The sequence below is a fragment of the Bactrocera tryoni genome, chromosome 1 (genome assembly GCF_016617805.1).
Source record: "Bactrocera tryoni isolate S06 chromosome 1, CSIRO_BtryS06_freeze2, whole genome shotgun sequence".
Lineage (NCBI taxonomy): Eukaryota > Metazoa > Arthropoda > Insecta > Diptera > Tephritidae > Bactrocera > Bactrocera tryoni.
The window spans coordinates 13,355,260-13,374,405 of NC_052499.1; positions in this window are offsets into that span (position 1 = coordinate 13,355,260).

Sequence of the window (19,146 nt, forward strand, 5' to 3'; positions counted from 1 at the left end):
CTCAAATTACCAACATACATATGCATATACATATGTGCTACGGCATGTTGCGCCTGCTCATATGCGTTCACGTAAATTACAACAATATAAAGACATTAAGCATAAATCATGTGGCAAACTAAATAAATAAATACGTGGTAGCCGCAAAGCAACATTGTCGTTATAAATTTTTGGTCACTCAATTTATTTGAGCGCTGTTTCTTTTTCTTTTTGTTGTCGGCTATTTCGTTCGCATTAGCTTAATTGGTTGTTAGAGATATTTATTTTATTAAGAGGCAGTTCATCAGAATGGAGTTGGCCATAGGCATAGCGTTTGAAAATGTGTGTCGAAAAAAAATTGAAAAATGGTCAAACAGTGGTGGAAAAGTGTGGTGGAAAGGTTGGGTAGTGGTTTCGACACAGAACAGCGCAAAAATATAAATGTTTTTTAAACAATTCGGAGGTGGATTCTGATAGTTATCTATGCATCCAACTCGCTTACTTATATTGTAAAAAGAGACATTGCGAAGTTCATAATTCGCGGAGCAATGTCTTCTCAATAAATAATTCCAAACCGTCCATAGTTCCATTAGCGAATTTCTTTCTACGCACCCAATGACTCAGAAGAAAGTCTCAACGATCGAAAAAATTAAATAAATAAATATTTCTAAAGCTGGAACTTTGATTTTAGCGGATGATCTCTTTCAAATGTTATTGCCATCAAGAGTGATGAAGGATAAATTCGAAAGTAACTCTCACAGAACGCTATATGGTACATAGATGAATTACTAAATATTTTCTACTACTGCTGGTTATGTCTTTTTCTTTAACTCAGAAAGAAAAATGGACTTCTTGAATTTCAACCTACGGTTCCAGCTACCGTTCAGGTTACAGTGCTTACCTAAAACTAATGTGTGTTTGTACTGAGCTTGAGCAAGACAATTATATTTCGGATTCTACTATAAATACAGCGAATAATATTCAAAGAAATGTGTTCGAGCATTTGTCATCACTACATTGCTCTAATCAACGGTCGATCTTTAGCGGTCATTGCTCAACGCTTGCACTGCTTAGAAGTTTGCCAGAAAAAAACTTCAACATACTTGAGAAATGTGATAAAGAATATATAAACATATATATTAAGATATATTGGCACGTTATTGTTTATTACAAATGTGTTGAGAATATTGAAATATCATTCTAATTTGCGGCACTAACCACGCTTGGTTCTAATGCTGCCCAGTTACTCTGTTTATACCCTGACGGACAAAAACTGTATTTATTTTACCAACTATCTTCACGAAATTTGGTATACAGTATTATTTAAGACATCGCTGTAATCTCCAAAAAAAATTGTTCAGATCAGATAGCTATAGCATATAGCTGCCATACAAACAGACCGATCAAACTCAGGTCTTTGTATGGAAAATTTTTATTTTTGATTAGATCTTCACGAAATTTGGCACAAAATATTATTCATAGGATCGCTATAATCTTCGAAGAAATTGTTCAGATCAGACAACTATAGCATTCAGCTACCATACATACTGACCAATCAAACTCAGATCTTTATATGAAAAATTTTACAAGGTGTGTTCTAAAGTAAACAGAATATCTAGCGCCCCCGGTAGCGCCATCTATATGTCGACTGGTGCGTTACAAACTGTTATCTTTATCGATTGTCCAGTGAGAGTTTCATGACATTTCGTAGATTGGAAGTGACGTTTTTGCGTTTTAAGTGTCAGTATGTTTGTGTTATCGGCGCGAAAATGAGCTTTGAACAAAGTGCCAACATTAAATTTTGTTTTAAAACTGGTAAAACTTTTACCGAAACATTTCAATTGATGAAACAAGTTTATGGCGATGTTTGCCTATCCCGTTGCAGAGTGTACAAGGGGTTTCAACGTTTTCAAAGTGGTCGCGAGGACATAAATGACGATCAACATGTGGGCAAATCAAAATCCGTGAACTGGAAGTTCCATCGAAAATGTGCGTGAATTCATTAAAAATCAGCCGAAATCATCATTGAAATTCATGGAAATGGAATTGAACTTCTCCAAAACATCAATTTATCGCATTTTGACCACACATTTGGGCTTTCGAAAGGTGTGTGCACGGTTTGTTCCGCACAAATCGACTGACGACCAAAAATTGCTCAGAACCCAACATTCGAAGGACGATTATTTGACCAAAAATCACATTTTAACCATTAACCACTCCCCGTATGCACCTGATATGGCACCGTGCGACTTTTTCCTTTTCGGAAAATTGCATTCGCCCATGAAAGGAAAGCGTTATGCAGACGCAGAGGCCATTCAAAAGGCTTGCACCGGTATACTGGCGGCCATACCTGTCAACGAGCTAAAACACTCATTCGACATGCTTTTGGACCATGCAAAAAGATGTATTGAAGCAGAAGGACACTATTTTGAATAAAATAAATTCATTTCGCCGAAAAAACTATTTGTTCTGTATTTTTTTAAGTCCTGTTTACTTTGGAATGCAGCTTGCATACGTATTTGACCAAATATTTTCACGAAATTTGGCATAAATTATTACCCAAAGTAACGCTACAATATTCGATTGTTCAGATCGGATTATAGCATATATCTCTCATACAAATCGGTTGTCAAAATCAAAATAAAGAATTTGTATACTCTTTTATGCCATAAGAAATGTACCTGTGAAGGGTATTATAACTTCGTTGCAGTCGAAGTTAGCTTTTTTCCTGTGTCTTTAATTACTCAGCGTAGAAATATATTTTATAACTGTATTTACGTTTTCATTCGTTTTGGCAGCTTATGCACTTTGTTGCACACCTTCCGCGGCCACATGTTCAATGGTCGAAATAAAAAATGTAAAAATGCAATAAAATCGGAATCAAAATTGTGGCAGAAATCAAGTTCGTGGGTTGCATGTAGTTGCCGTATGAAAAAAACAAAGCGTTTTGCGCCGATTTGTGGCAAGCACGATTTTTACTGCCTTCACTGTTATTTTACTTGTTGTTTCAGCTACAGTTATAAATGTGTATGCGACTTGCATGTGTATGTGTGCACATATATATATTTGTTTGATTACTAGTTAAGGCTGCCTACTAAATTTCTGAGTTATTATTTTTACACAAACAATTGTTGTTGTTAAAGTGACTTAAATTTCAGCTATTAATTTCTGCCATGATTTTCGCATACTGATTTCGAATTTGCGAAAAAATGGTAGAAAAAAAAACTACTGTGGCGAGTCAAAAGTGCAAAAAAACTGTAACAAAACTTTATGTAAGCTTATTTGTGTGCATGTGTGGGTGCATTCAGAAAAATTGGTGGGTGGGTGATGACGTTTACTGCAACCGCGTTGTGGCCACCGCCTTGCCACAAGTGGGCACTTATGCCACATGCAAGCATTATGTGCTGCCGCGTGAATGCCTTTGCGGTGACTTTGGCGTGAGTTGTTAGGGCATTTTTCTTTGGATTTTTTATTGTTATTGTCGGCGCTTATTATTCTAACTGTGCTGTGTATGTAACTGCATGCTCATGCTGTGAGTTTGCAGCTAATATTTCTACAACACCATTCTTGTAACGTTTATTGTTCGATTTTTAAGTGATCCATTGTTGAGGCAAAGCGCATGTGTGGCGAATTTGCATTGACTTTATTGTATTTTTTTGCCAAATTTATGTTTTCAAAGCTCCATTTCAGACACATTGTATTTTTTCAATGGACTTCAACAATACTTGTGTAAAACTAAATTAGTCATTTCAGGCAGCGGCGTTAGCTCATATGCTAATCTGTGTTTAACGGCCGCATGAAACATGCTTGCAAAGTTGTTGACTGCACTTGTTGATGTACAGTTATATTAAATTTTATGGTAATTTCAAAATGGTAATCTCAAAAATTTTGCTGGCATTAAGATGGTAATAGTTTTTCAACATAACTTAACGCTGGAGGAGTCAGTCTTCAATAGCGGCGTTGTAATGACTCACTCAGCTTGGATTTTAGGAGATGGAACATGATCAGCAGAGTCTAGAGAAAAATTTTGGGAAAACATGTTTTAATAGTTTTTATATTGGGTTGTCAAAAAAGTCTTGCGGTATTTTTATTGAATTTTTTTTTTATTGAAATTGGAATGAATTTTTGATGACTCATGCCCAGCTCTTGACCGATGCTACGGCTGCTACTATGCCGGTCTCTTTCGACCAATTCAGCGATTTTATCGCAATTTTCGACGACAGGCCTTCCGGAGCGTGGCGCATCTTCGACCACCTCTACACAAGAACGAAAACGTTGAAACCATCGTTGTGCGGTGGAAATGGAAACTGTATCGGGTCCATAAATTGCACAAATTTTATTGGCGGCTAGAGATGTATTTTTGCCTTTATCGTAGAAGTACTGTAAAATATGCCGTCTTTTCTCTTGATTTTGCTCCATGTTTGCGACGCTATAACTTACGAACGACTTTAAAGAAGCGACAATCAATCAAACGTTGCGCTAGCGCGTGAAATAAGCTTTCCAAAAAGGTATAGCATGCGACGAATAAAACTAGAACTACGCGCTTTCAGCGCCAACTTGCGAAAATACCGCAAGACTTTTTTGACAATCTAATATGTCCAATTAACATGGTGGAAGAATGTATAGGGTAGTCGAGAAAGTCTTTTCGTATTTCTAAAGAACTTTTTTTTTTATATATATAATGAACTTCAATGAACCAAATATGTACCATTTTGGTCGACCCGTTTTTGTCATTTTTCCGCCAGAGTCATTATTCCATTAGGGGTAAAACTTTTCTTGTTTCTCGGCGAAAAACGGCGATAAGTAATTTTCACAGGCTTCTTTTGAAGCCAACTTTATTTCATTAAGGTAATTCTGCATTGACCGTAACAAATGGTAGTCCGATGGTGCAAGGCCAGGGCTATATGGTGGATGTATCAAAACTTACCAGCCAAGCTCTCCCAGTTTTTGCCGAGTCCTCATAGATTTGTGTGGTCTAGCGTTGACCTGATGAAAGACGAAGCCCTTTCTGGTGATTAGTTCTGGGCCCTTTTTTCGATTGCCTGCTTCAATCTCATCAGTTTTTCACAGTAAAATGTATAATCAATCGTTCGACCAGGCTGTAGCAACTCATAGTGTATGATTCCTTTCTAATCCCACCAAACACTCAACATAACCTTTCGAGCCGTTAATCCTGGCTTTGTGATCATTTGTTGAGCTTCACCACGCCTGGACCATGATTTTTTTCGCACGTTATTGTCGTATTTGATCCAATTTTCGTCTCCTGTTACCATTCGCTTCAGAAATGGTTTGATTTCATTTCGTTTCAGCAAAGAATCGCAGATGTTAATTCGGTCCATTAAATTTTTTACAGACAATTCATGTGGTACCCAAACATCGAGCTTCTTTTTGTAGCCAGCCTTTTTTGAGTGGTTCAAAATCGTTTGGTGATGAGTGTTAAGTTTCTTAGCGATGTCATGGCTGCTTATGGGACGATCCTCGTCAATCATCTCCATAATTTCTTCGACTTTTTCAACGATAGGTCAACCAGAGCGCGTTGCATCTTAGACATCGAAATTTTCAGAATGGAAACGAGCGAACCATTGTTGTGCTTAAAGAACTGATACAGCATCGTATCCGTTAACTTCACAAATTGCATTGGTGGCTTGCGTGGTATTCTTCTCTTTTTTATACAAAAATTTCAAAATATTAATTTTTGAACAGCTGTAACTCTTCCTCAACTTCCCGAACTTTTTTTTGTTTAAAAGAAGCTTAAAATCTCACCTTTCCAACACTATATGGTATGACACAATGTGATTGGTAACGCTGGAGATATACGACTGCAACGGCATCTATTGAAAAATACGAAAATACTTTTTCGACTAACCAATATTTTGAAATAATTGGAATAATCGGATATACTACAATTGTTTTGGCTCACAAATTTTAGGCACTTTTACCTGTTTATTATTTCCAAGATTTTCATTGTTCACAATCTACGGGTGTTAAACGTTTATAAAACTGCTGAGCCACTAAAAACGCCAAAATTTATCGCTGCTTTCAAAATGCAGTATCAGCAGATTTATATTTTACAAGCAGCTCATATTACACACTCAAATAACTGCTAAGCAAAAAAACAAAAATAACACGTATTACTTAAAAACATAGACATTGATATTAAATATTATATTGCATTGTAACGGACACTTGCTACACATTGTAATTAATCGCCGCCGCAACAAAAGACTTAAGCAAGAAACTTTAATTTTTAATGCCAAATAATAAATGTTTTTATGCCGCGACCATTTGTGCGCTTAGTGGGTGTGTGTGTGTGACACGCTGTGGCATATCCTACATGGGTTGGTAATTCGAGCTGATTGCCGCCCATTTGTCTGCTTGATTGGCTGATTGCCGGCAAGACTTTGGAGCCCAAATATACCATATAAAATATGTACATATGTGTATAAATATCTGTTAATATTTACTACTCTGCTCATATATGTACTTATATACATTTATACATATTTTTTGCACTTTTAATTATTTTGTATATTTTACTCAATGACTACACTGGTTAGTACATTGCAATAAGTATTTTCTATTTTCGTGGGTGCGGGTTGCTGTCTGTGTGTGTATGCAGCTGCAATTAAATGTACAGTAAAATGTTTATGGCTGTAAGACAGGTGTTTGCTGCGCGTGCGCATGCTTAACTTCCAAAATATTATATTCAGACATACATACATACTTATTCGTATAATTATAAATATCAGCTAAAGCTGTTCAATTAATTTAGAGAAAATAAATTGGATTTTATTGCTTCAAATAATTTTTTCAAATTGTAACCCTCTATTAGTGAGCAGAGCATGTTTGAGCTCAATAACAGTCTGTGTGGTTAACATAATAAATGCAACCGCAATATAATGTAAGCTTAACAATAGCAGAGCTTGTTAACATTAGCCAATTTTGATAACATAACATATGTATTTTGCTGGTTTAACAGAACTGAGACTTAATTAGGAATAACATAACATAGTAGCTGATGTTATGAACATATTATGTGGATGACTGCATGCATTTGATAACAGGATGAAAGAGTAGCATTTAATTAAGGATATTTTTTGGGGTTTCAGTATCAATGCGAACTCTTTGGAATATAAGTAATTAATATATGCGATTTTAAAGTATAAATTAAATAATAATTGTTAAAAAATGTTATTGTTAATAAAATACTTCGTCTTCTTATTTTTTTGACGTAGACATCGCTTACGCGGTTATATCCGAGGAAATACTACTGTGGGCAAATAATAAAATCCAATCAAAAACACATTCGTGGAAATATTTTTTTTTTGGATGGTTGGATCGAGTCAGTAACATCTGTGTTACATCAAAATAATCTTTAGTGTTTAGTATACGTTCGTCTTTCTGAAGTACCCAAAGTACATTCGGCGGTTTTTACAATGAGTGAAATTATTCAACAAAGAAGTTACATTGAATTCTTTATGCGGAATCAAATTTCTGGTGCCGAAACGTATATCATTCGGTGGTAATTGTTAGTCGCGAGCAAGTGTTTTTGATTGGTACAAATTATACCAAGAGGGCCGAGACTGCATTGACGGCGAACCAAGTCCATGAGGCCCATCAACATTAACTAATGGTCAACACGTCAACAAAATAAAGGAATCAGTGCTTGAGAATCGACGATTAACAGTCAGAGATCTAACTGTTATCGTAGGTATATCGGAAGGATCAGTGAAAACCAGTTTGAAAGATCATTTGGGTCTAAGAAAAACTGGCTCCAAAATCACTAAATTTTTTCGAAAAACAGCGTCGCGTTAACATCTGTGAAACAATGCTTTTCGACCACCAGAATATTATGAAACGTATTATTACAGACGATGAGTATTGAATCTATGTTTACGAAACGAAACAGACGATCAATCGGCCGAATGTCGTGGCAAATGTGAGCCGAAGCCGAAAATACCACGTCAAACCTCAAAATCAAGGTTATGCCGACAGTTTTCTTCGATTAGCGAGGTGTGGTGTACTCCGAATTCCTTCCGACTAGCCAATATGCCAACAAGGAATACTATTTGAGTGTTATGCGTCGTTTGCACGAAGCTATTCGTGAAAAGAGGGCGGAATTATGGACCGACAACTCTTGATTTTTGCACCACGGTAATGCACCGCCGCATATTGCATTGATTCTTCGTGAGTTTTTTTGGCAAATTTTCAACCAATGTCGTGCCCCAACTAAGGTATTCGCTTGATTTAGCTCCGTGTAACTTCTGCCTATTCAGAAAACACAAATGACTGCTCCGGGAAAACCGTTTTGAGTCAATTGGTTCATAGTAGTATATTAACAGAATAACTCCAATACTAAAGAGAGATTACTTGAAAATGATCCGTTTAGAAGCAGATCGGCGTAAAATTATTCAAAAACTGCTCAACTGTCTTTGTTTTACAAAATTTAGGGATTTTAGGAATCTGACACATTGTTTAGGTATGCTGAAGACAGCGGCGCAATGCTCGAAAATGTTATAAACTGCTATTTGCTCGTATATCTCATTGCCTATATGAGTTTTAAGTCGCAAATAATACAGCCTAGGTATCCGAGATTGTCAAAGTTCATGTAAAGATTTCACAAAACAAATTTTTTGAAACAATTATTTATAAGTTTTCTGCTTTGTCAATAGTATCCTGTCTAATGTGCTAATACTAGCATTTGTACTTTTGCTCAGTAGAGCACTAAAATAAATGAAAAATAATTTTTTATAATTTTGCCACAAAAACTCACACTTTTATAAACTTGTGAATGCCGAGCACTAACTGAAATACTTTTTCATCATTTTTTCAAATTTCAAAGTGAATTTATTGACAGCTTGTGCTCAATTAGTGCCTTGACAAGCATTTAAATTTGAGCAAAACTAATTGAGCAAAAGTGTGGCTACCACAAAATTGTTATTAAATGAAAAAATATTAAATAAATTCGCTAATTACTCAACATGCCGTTAGTCGATCGTAAAAGAAATCTATGAAAATGCGCCGTCAAAAGTGTTTGGTGGTGAAAAATTGTCGCTGCGCGAAAAATGGAGTAACATGAAAAATCGCCGCATAATCTTGATGTGCGATAGCAATCTGCTAAACCAAATTTTAATCACATTTGCATTTGCTTTTGCATGGCTTGCAACGCGTAGTCAGTCGAAATGCCAATTTTTATGCCGACTCTACGCGCATTAAATGGTTGCACTAATGAATTTTATGACCAGCATTTGGAAATCGTGTCCAACTCGCTGTAAATATTTTATGTCGACAAGACCAAACACTCATAAACCTTAACTACGACAAGTAAAACTAATGCGGCTACTGAAATACATACATATGTGTAAGCTTAGTAGAGTTGCGCGCGATCGCATGCATATCTAATAAATCCGAGTCCTGCCAAGTGCCAAGCAATACACAAAGACAGTGGCACATTAATGCCGCAGATAAACGTTGCATATCATAAATTCGCACAAATATCATCAATAAAATTGGCATTTATGCGTGCGTTTGCGAAATTTGCACAGCTATGTGGGCATACAGTTATACGCCCAATTGGAAATTATTATGCATTTATGCGCCTTCTGCACGATTATGTTGAAGAGTGGCTAAATGGCAACAATATTTGCACAACAAACCGCTTTTATTTGCTTTGTTTAGAGCTTTGATTTCATCAAAAAGTTTTTGCTTTACACAAAGCTACAAATGCAACGCTACAATTTCCTGCAGGGTGTAGTTAGCTTGTAGGCGAACGCTGACTTATGGAGTAAATTTCGTTTAATTGCTGGTATTATAACGCCTATTATCAAATGAGGCATGCGCGTCGGTTGTGTATACTGCATATTAGTAAACTTTTTGCTGATAAAAGCAAAGCAACTTTTTTTGTATGCCAAAAATTATGGCATGAATTTTCTAAAGCTTTGCAGAATTTTAAAAAGATCTCTCTGCTTTAATATTTTTATGATAATTAAAATTTGGTTATTTCAATTTTCTTCAATGAGTTCTTAGAAAGATGAAACAAACTAAAAAAAATATTTTCTTCGATAATTTTTGCCGCTTAACTAGGAGAGAAAAACAGTAGAACATTCGTTGCCTACCTTTTGGCGCATAGTTTTAAGTCAACTTGAATTTAATAAATATAATTATTTTGGTCACAGAAATACATAATGTACAGGAAAAAAATTTTATCTGATGATTGGGACAAGTACTAGGATATACTTTTAAAAGAAAAAATTGCAATCGTTGCCTACATTTTGGCGCATAAGTTTATGACAATTCATATTTAGTAAATACATTTTCTTCAACTTGATCTTAGAAAACGAACTAGTTATACTTCAAAACCGAAACAACATATGTATGTATTTTATCAGCCTAATTAAGATTTCTTCATATAAGAAAAAAAGTATAACATTTTGGAGTCTAATTTTATGACAATTCTAATTTAGGAAATAAAATTTTCTCCAACTTGCTTTTAAAAAGACTGACCATACTCCAAAAAAGATTTTTCAGATATTTTTTCAGACTAATTAGGATTTGCTTCTAAAAGAAAAAAAAAAACAAAAATCGTTGCATACATTTTGGCGCCTAATTTCATTTACATTTTATTAGTAAATAGAATTATCTTGGTCTCGGAAACACCAAATATACTTGAAACACATAAATATTTATACTTTATCTGACAATTGGGACTAGGACTAGGACATATTTTGAAAACCGAAAAAATTATAATCATTGCCTACATTTTGGCACTAATTTTATGACAATTAAATTAAATAAATTCAGTGAATACATTTTCTTCTACTTGCTCTGAGAAAACGAAGTAGTTTCACTTTAAAAATTATTTGTTTGCTATTTTTTCAGTCCAATTAGGATTTGCTTCTAAAAGATAAAAATGAGAAAAAATTGTAGCCTGCATTTTGGCGCCATGTTGAGAGGTTATAGATGCATTTTCTTCCAAATTATCATGCATGATTTTTATTTTTAGTAACAATATTCTATAAATACGCAATATTTTCATTCGAATATCCGATTTTTTCAATTTATTTGTAAAATTGCTGACCAAGCCCAAAAATACTCACTTATTTCTCCTTAATAGTATATTTCATATATTTATTATTTTTTAGTATATTGCCCATTATATATAATGGGTTTTAATTACGTCTAAAAAGCATGCAAATAAATTTTAAATACTTGTATGAATAATTTGGTAGTCGGTAACGATAATCTGGCTGGCTAGAGGTTTCAAAATGTGTTTGAGATGACAAGTTGTGGATATGTACATATATTAGTGTTAATTATTGCTGCTTGTCAGTATTATACGCATTCAGTAGCGATTGCATAATCATTGTTATTATTGTTGTTATTTCTTTTATTCCAGTTAGTTGCTGCGGTGCGCCAATGTAGATCAATATCAATATCTCTGGCTGATGGCGGATTAGCCAGGATTGTTAGGTTGGTTAAAAATGACATTTGCATAGTAAACAAACAAAGAAAAAAATAAAAACAATTCATAAAGACTAATTTTGATTGAGAGCCTAACAAAAAAAAAAAAAACGTAAAAAAAAGTTTTCGAAAAAATATTTACAAGTAAATTAAGTCGTCTACACAAAAAAAAAAAATGCCATAAAAAATTATAATACAAAATTTAAAAAAATAATAACAATTTATATATTTGTCATTTATTTTCTATAAAAGAAAAAAGTTTCAATTTTTTTTTAAGCGGGCCATGCGTTTGCGCTATTTTGCTGCCGTTTCGTTACTATCATTGCGCGCTGATAAGTATCATTTGATTGAGCACAAGGCGCTAGTAAATACCATTTATGCCAACGGCGCGCGCTGTGCATGCAGATTTCTCATCAACAACACTCACACAGACACGAGCACACAACAATCAGACACTCTGTCCAAATCAAATTAAAAGTAAATTTTTATCAATTTTATCGCGCCGCAACGGCACGAGAATTATCACCGCCACACCATCGCTTTGACGCCAACGTCACAACAGCGCGGCGGCGCAATCTTCGTGCTTAACAGTTTTGTGTTGCCGTTGGCCATACGTAGATGTACATACGTGTGTGTGTGTGTGCCATTGCGACTAGCCTAAATGACAAATTATGTTGACGCGCTCGTCGAAACGACGCAGATAAGCCTTGGTTTGCGGCAAAGAAAAATGGCCAACTTGATGCGGTTTGAATGAAAGGCGTGCTAGTTTTCCTCTCGGCTTAGGCAATTATCGCAAAACGGGAACTTTATAAGCGCTTAACGAAATTAAGTTCGTTGCGGCAGTCTTTTGTTTTATTATTTGTGTTTGGTGCAGTTGAGAGGCTGCAGATTTGAACGAACAGTGCAAACAGTAGGTTTAGATTTCTATCGAGTTCTATATTTAGAAAAATTTATAGTAATTACTAAATATAAAATTAGTTAATTTGCCCAATAACAGTATAGTATGAAACTGTGTATATTTCTATATTTATAGTACAATGTTTGAATTATCTAATGGTTCCACTGCTACATCGATTCCGAACTTCTCCGTGGATGAAATCTAAGATCAAATTATCCACTAGAAGATATTGTCTGTACAATGGCCTTTCATTTGGAGGCTCTGACTCTCTCCAAACATCGAGAAGTGAGTTAGGAAAGCATCGGTCACCTTATATTGTTGTAGAGGAATAATTAGGCGGGGGTGGAACCTCTCACCAAAAATGGTGTTTTGGCTCAATAGTAGTTAAGCTAATAATATTTTATGGGTTCATTGTCTGGTGGAGAGCGTTTGGACATACCACACTAGCAAAGCAGCTGGTACGCGTTCATAGAGCTGCACTCATCGGCACTTGTGGTGCACTACGGAGAACTCCAGCAGTGCAATGGTTGTTCATATGATTTTACACGTTGTAGCTGTAGACAGTGCTTAGCGGCGAAGGTTGCTATTGGACTTAAGGAGCTTGGTATATGAGGAGCTCTGGGCAGAAACATACTGAAATTTCAACAGCTTCGATTTCATTCATTTTAATCGCGCAACTTTTTTCTGGCGCTGTTCCTTTTCAGGTGAAAAACCTGCGGGGTACTTGTGTGCGGGGCGTGACCGTTGTAAAAGGGGTGTGGTGATATTTTTTTACCGATGGTTGGAAGTTAAGAGGGAGAGTAGATGGTGGAATGTTCTATCGTGAGCTCTCCATTAACTCTATTCAGACTAACAGAACACTGTAGCGTTTTTCAAGCAGAGGTGGCTGTCTTCAAGGTAGCTGTAGATGTGCTGCACCGAAGTGCACACTTCTTCTTCTTTCGGGCGGTTATACTGGCTTTGAGCTCGCTGACTATGTGCTCAAATCTAGTCAAGAAGTGCATAGCCCCATTGGCTTTAGCTATAAGCTTTATTCATGTAAGACTGTATGGTCTTAGCAAAATCACCGGAAGCTGTAATGCCGACGAGCTAACTAAGGTGGGCACCGTTTCGCCTATTCCATCCGTTTGGAAGCGCGTCGGCTTTCTGACGTCTTCCTGCGTCCTGTTGTTGGATCTTTAGACCTCCAGCAAGCCCAGCAAGCACCGGCTAACAACCAGAACTTGTGCGACTACGAGATGCTTCTGGTCCAGAGTGAACTGTAAGAGGTCCTTCGAACTACTGGCTCTTAACAAAGTGGTCGTTTTTGGCCGGGCTATTGTATTGAGAACTATATACGAAAAAATTTTATAGTGATCATATTATTTGTTACTGAGCAATCTTCTTCTTCACTGTCGTAGATACCGCTTACGCTGTTATAGCTGAGTTAATAACAGTGCGCCAGTTGTTTCTTCTTTTCGCTATTTGGCGCCAATTCGAGATACCAAGTACAGTTCCTTCTCCAGCTGATCTTTTCAACGGAGTGGAGGTCTTCCTCTTCCTCTGTTTCCATCGAGGTATTGAGCTGTATCGAATCGAACACCTTCACAGCTGGAGTGTTCTCTTCCATCCGGACAACATGACTTATTCAGCGCAGCCGTTGTGTTTTGATGCGCTGAACCATGTCAATGTCGCCGTATATCCCATACAGCTCATCGTTCCATCAACTGAAGTATTCACCGTTGCTAATGCGGATCATACATCTTCCGCAGAACCTTTCTTTCGAACACTCCTAAGGCCGACTCATCTGATGATGTCCTTGTTCATGCCTCCGTAGCATATAGTAGAACGGGAATGAAGAGGAACTTGTAGAGTTTTGCCTTTGTTCGTTGGGAGATGGCTTTTCTTTTCAATTGCCTGCTCAGTCCAAAGCTGCACAAGTTGGCAAGAGTGATTTTGCGTTGGATTTCAAGGCTGATACTGTTATTGGTGTTGATGTTGGCTCCAAGGTAGACGAAATTATCTACGACTTCGAAGTCTTATGACCGCTCAAAGGCATCTTTGGTCATATCGTCCTTCTGTTTCATCGGGTCGTGGGCTCAAATCAGTGTTTTGTTTAAAAAATATGCTGTGGTACGGATTAAGGCTAGACGCTCATCCACTGGACTTAATGCTAGGACTCGACGACAATTTCTTTCTCCCACGACAAATCCCACAACGAATTTTAGCTCCCGGAGTGTATGCCAAGACCCGACGACTGAGTCTTTCTCCTACGTTCCAGGTGAATGCCCGTAAATTATAGTCTTTATTTCGTTTGCTGTGGTCGTCATAAGAAGTGGGCTATTTCATCCGATTTTGTTGTTTCATATTCATTGGGGGTGATTTCCACGTGGCGGGTCGCTAATACAGCGCACAATCTCGCCATGCGAGTAGTATAAAGCTTTATACACGTATACGAGCCGTTTTTTTCAAGAACGGCGCTCTGTTCGATAGAGAAGCGGGCGCGAGACGGCGCAATTCGACTTGAGCGTCTTTTAGCCGTGACCCTAGGCTCCACGGGTTGGCTACTGCATCTAACACAATAGTTACTCACGTTTCCTGAGTGCGCGGTGAGGACGAAAGAGTAGGAAAATGGTTATAGTCTTACAACATTTGAGAAATCAATAGAAAATTTTACAAATAAAAAAATTTATAAATAAGTTAAATAACAATATGGGATATTGTGCAAAAACAAAACATTTGCTGCCATTGCACATAAATAACAACAACAAAAAATGGTAATTATAAAAGATTAAGTCGCAAATGCAAAAAATAATTCCTTCTGCAATTGCATACAACTGTTTTTACGAAAATGACGCCCAAAAGCGCACACACCTGCACTACAATAACAGCAACTTGTCTGAGAAATGCCTGTTTGCCCGCAGGAATTCTTTTTGCGCTGCACCGCGCTTTGCTGTTGCTGTTGTTTTTGCTATACATCTTTCTGCGAATCACTGCAGATTTTTGTGATAAGCAAACAAAGGCCACCAAAATGAGCGGCGGCGGCGGCGGCAACAATAGGCGGTCAGTTCGGTCAGTAAGTCAGCCGGACAGACAATTCGCAATTCAGTGGCATCACTTCGCAGCACTTGCAACACCTGTTTTTATAGCGGCAGCCAAAAGCAAAATTCTTAGCGCTAATAAGTGGAAGAAGTAAAAAAAGAAAAACATATGAATAAATAACAACAACAACTGCCATCAAAAAAGTGAAGCATTCAAGGAGCTGTCCACTTTTTTCATGCACTTCACTTGAAATTGGCCGAAATTAACTTTTGCCACGCAGAGACAGCGAACAATAAGAGTGGAAAAGAGCGAGATAGAGAGAGGGAGTGAGGAAGGAAGGCGGCTATTGTCAGAACTGCCGCACTCAGCCGTGGCAGTGGCATTGACAATGGCAGCAAGCGAGTTCGCCGCTTAAGTCTTTCGTTGGCCGACTTCTGTTTGTTTTTGCGTTTTTCGGCAACTTTTTGTTGTTCTGCCGCGATTGCTGGCACTGAAACTGGATATATTAAAGGCAAATAATGACAGTCCGAAGATTTACGATTTGTTGTTATTGCTGTGACCATTTGCGGCTGCCACAGGATACTTGATACCCGCAAGCGCGCAACAACAACACAAAAACCAAACAACAAAGGGCACACACACACACGCATACAAATACCGTACCGTGCGCTAAGGCAGCACGCTGATGGTGTGTGTCAAGTTGCGTGTGGCGTCCGCAGTACTTAATTACCAGTTTCACTTTTGACAATATCTGTTTTTTGAGGTTATAAAATTTTTGTTTGTTGATTTTTAGTTGCCTCTTATGATAAGCTCCTTCTTGTGCTTGTTTGTTGCTTGTAATCGTTTTTTCATATATTCCGTAGTTGTTGTTTTTTCTTTCTGTTTTTGTTGCTGCAGTTGTTCTGTGACTTACTACCGTTTCATTTTCATTTCTTAATTTCAGCGCTTGTTTTTATATGTTTTAGGTTTTTACATATTTTTTCAAGCCCTGGCGCATCGCAATAACGCTGTATTTCATTATGATGAGTGCCAAAAGAGGTTTTACGATGTGTTAATGGAAAATTTTATTTCACTTGACAAGTTGTTTGATGAGCCTGTGTTTTTGCTGTTTTTAATTTTGATGTAATACAGATTCATTGAAGGAAATCATATTGCAAGCGTGAGTATTTTCGCAAAAACGCCACTTAACCGTGCACTTTGCAAATACTTTGTTGCGCTCAAGCAGCCAATTAGTTAGTATTTCCGTTAGTTTCCCCTTTTTTGTCCAAAAATGTGTAAAGTCATTAAATTTTACTTGATTGTGACACCCTTTTTTATCATGGTGTGCAATTTTTAGGTGATTTAGGTGTTATTTAATGTATATGTAAAATTCATAAGTCTTTAGCGATATACACTTTTTTCAATACTAAGCTTGAACTGAGGCTGTTTTTTACTCTTCATTGGGGACGTTTTTGACGCTTTCACAGGGTTGTGCACTGAGTTTAGGACCCACTCAGTGCACAACCCTGCGAAGGCGATGTTTCGCCTTCTGACTTTAGCTCGTCTTCAAATGGTTGTTCTTTGGCTACCCAGAGGGTCTTTGGTCTAAGACCGGAAATGGTGACCTGCTTGAGTCACATGTAAGAGAATCGTTTCTGGCCACTCCGAAGTGAATGGCGATCAGAGAGCTTCACTCACTTGCCTGAACTTCTGCACATGACTCCATCCTTTACCTACTCTCTGTGAGCACTCGTCAACAACTTGGTATAAGGGAACTATGGAACGGCATTTCAAGCTCCTTACGTACAGTTGCAACGGAAAATGCAATAGAAAAGTTGGTACGACGAGGAGTGCCGTGTCGCAGCGGAGAGAAAACAAACTGCCTACCTCGCAACGTTACAATCTACCACAACACGTGTAGGATGGGTTAGTTACCGAGAGTTGAAGAGGGAAGACGCATTTGCAGACAGGAGTAATGCTACTAACAGAAGTTTCAAGACCGGAGCATACTTTTGTAGAGCCCCCAGAGGTGATCTAGTAACCGATACTAAAATTATAGAGGGAACAGTTGAACGGCACTGAAGGCATAACATCAGGAGTTGACGAACCCGATTCCTCAATCGATGACTCCATTGTCAGGCGTTCTATTGCCCGACCCTGAAGAAGTCCGAATAGCAAATATCCGTCTTAAGAACAACAAAGCGGTGGGGGCCGACCGTTTCATATACGGCGGCGAAGAACTGATAAGAATGCATTAGCCTCTTTGTAGAAAATGGTCGGACGAAAAGATGCCGGACGATTGGAATTTAAGTGTTAAGTCAGCTCTGCCCAATCCACAAAACGAGAAACCCCACAATCTGCGCCAACACCCGTGGGATAAGCCTCCTTAATATCGGATGTAGGGTTCTATCGAGCGTTCGGAGTGAAGGATTAAAGGCCACCGTCAACAAACTGATTGGACCTTATCAGTGGAGCTTTAGGCCTGTAAAATCAACAACTGACCAAATATTCACAATGCCCTAAGTCTTGGAAAAGATCCGTCTAAAGAGGATCTACACACACCACCTCTTCTTCGATTTTAAAGCTGCTTTTGACAGCATGAAAATTAGTTAGCCGGTCTGAATTTGGTATCCCCGACTGACGTTGAGCAATACCAAAAGCTCTGTCAGGATCGGGAAAGACTTCTCCGAGCTGTTTGATACCAAACGAGATTTCAGACAAGGCGACTTCATAAATGTACTCCTGGAGAAATAATTCGAGCTGCAGAACTTAATCGAGCAGGTATAATCTTCCATAAGAGTGTACAGCTGCTGGCGTACGCCGATGATATTGATATCATTGGTCTCAACAAACACGCCTTTAGTTCCGCTTTCTTCAGACTGGTTAAGGAAGCGAAGCAAATGGGTCTGGTGGTAAACGAGGGTAAGACGAAATATCTCCCGTCATCAAGCAGACAGTCGTCGCACTCGCGGCTTGGCTCCCACGTCACTGTTGACAGTCATAACTTCGAAGTCGTAGATAATTTCATCTTTCTGGGACCAGCATTGACAGCAACAAAAACTGTCAGTCTCGAAATCCAACGCAGAATAACTCTTGCCAACAAATGCTACTTCGAACTGAGTAGGCAATTGAGAAGAAAAGTTCTCTCTCGACCAACAAAAACCAAACTCTATAAGTCACTCATTATGGTAATGGTTTAGAGACTTGAACGATGACAACATCTGATGACTCGACGTTACGAGTTTTCGAGAGAAAGGTCCGGCGGAAGATTTATGGTCCTTTGCGAATTGGCAACTGCGAGTATTGTATTTGATTGAACGATGAGCTTTTCGAGTATACGAAGAAATTGACATAGTTTAGCGAAGCAAGAGACAGCGGCTGCAGCTCTGAAAGTATTCGACGCAGTACCCGCCGAGAGAAGCAAAGGAAAAGGAGAACCCCGACTTCATTGTAAACGCGGCTATAGCCACGTAAGCTGTGACTACGCTAATAAAGAAAGAGTATCTTATTTTATCTCATTTTACCTCATCTCATGTGACATCATCACATCTTATCTTATGTCATCTGACCTCATCGCAACTAATCTCATTTCGCCTCACCTCCGTTCAACTCATCTTCCAGACGAAAACGTTCGATTAGGCACTAGCTCATCGGAGAGTAGGGTTCAACTGACTTAAAATTCTTTAAAATTTTCGCAGAGTTGCGGTTTTCTTTATTTTTGTGCAACTCATGCAATTTAATGCGCATGAATTTTGCATCAAGCCTCTGGTGATCAGCAGCATTTGCAAGGCAAAAACAACACCTCCAGC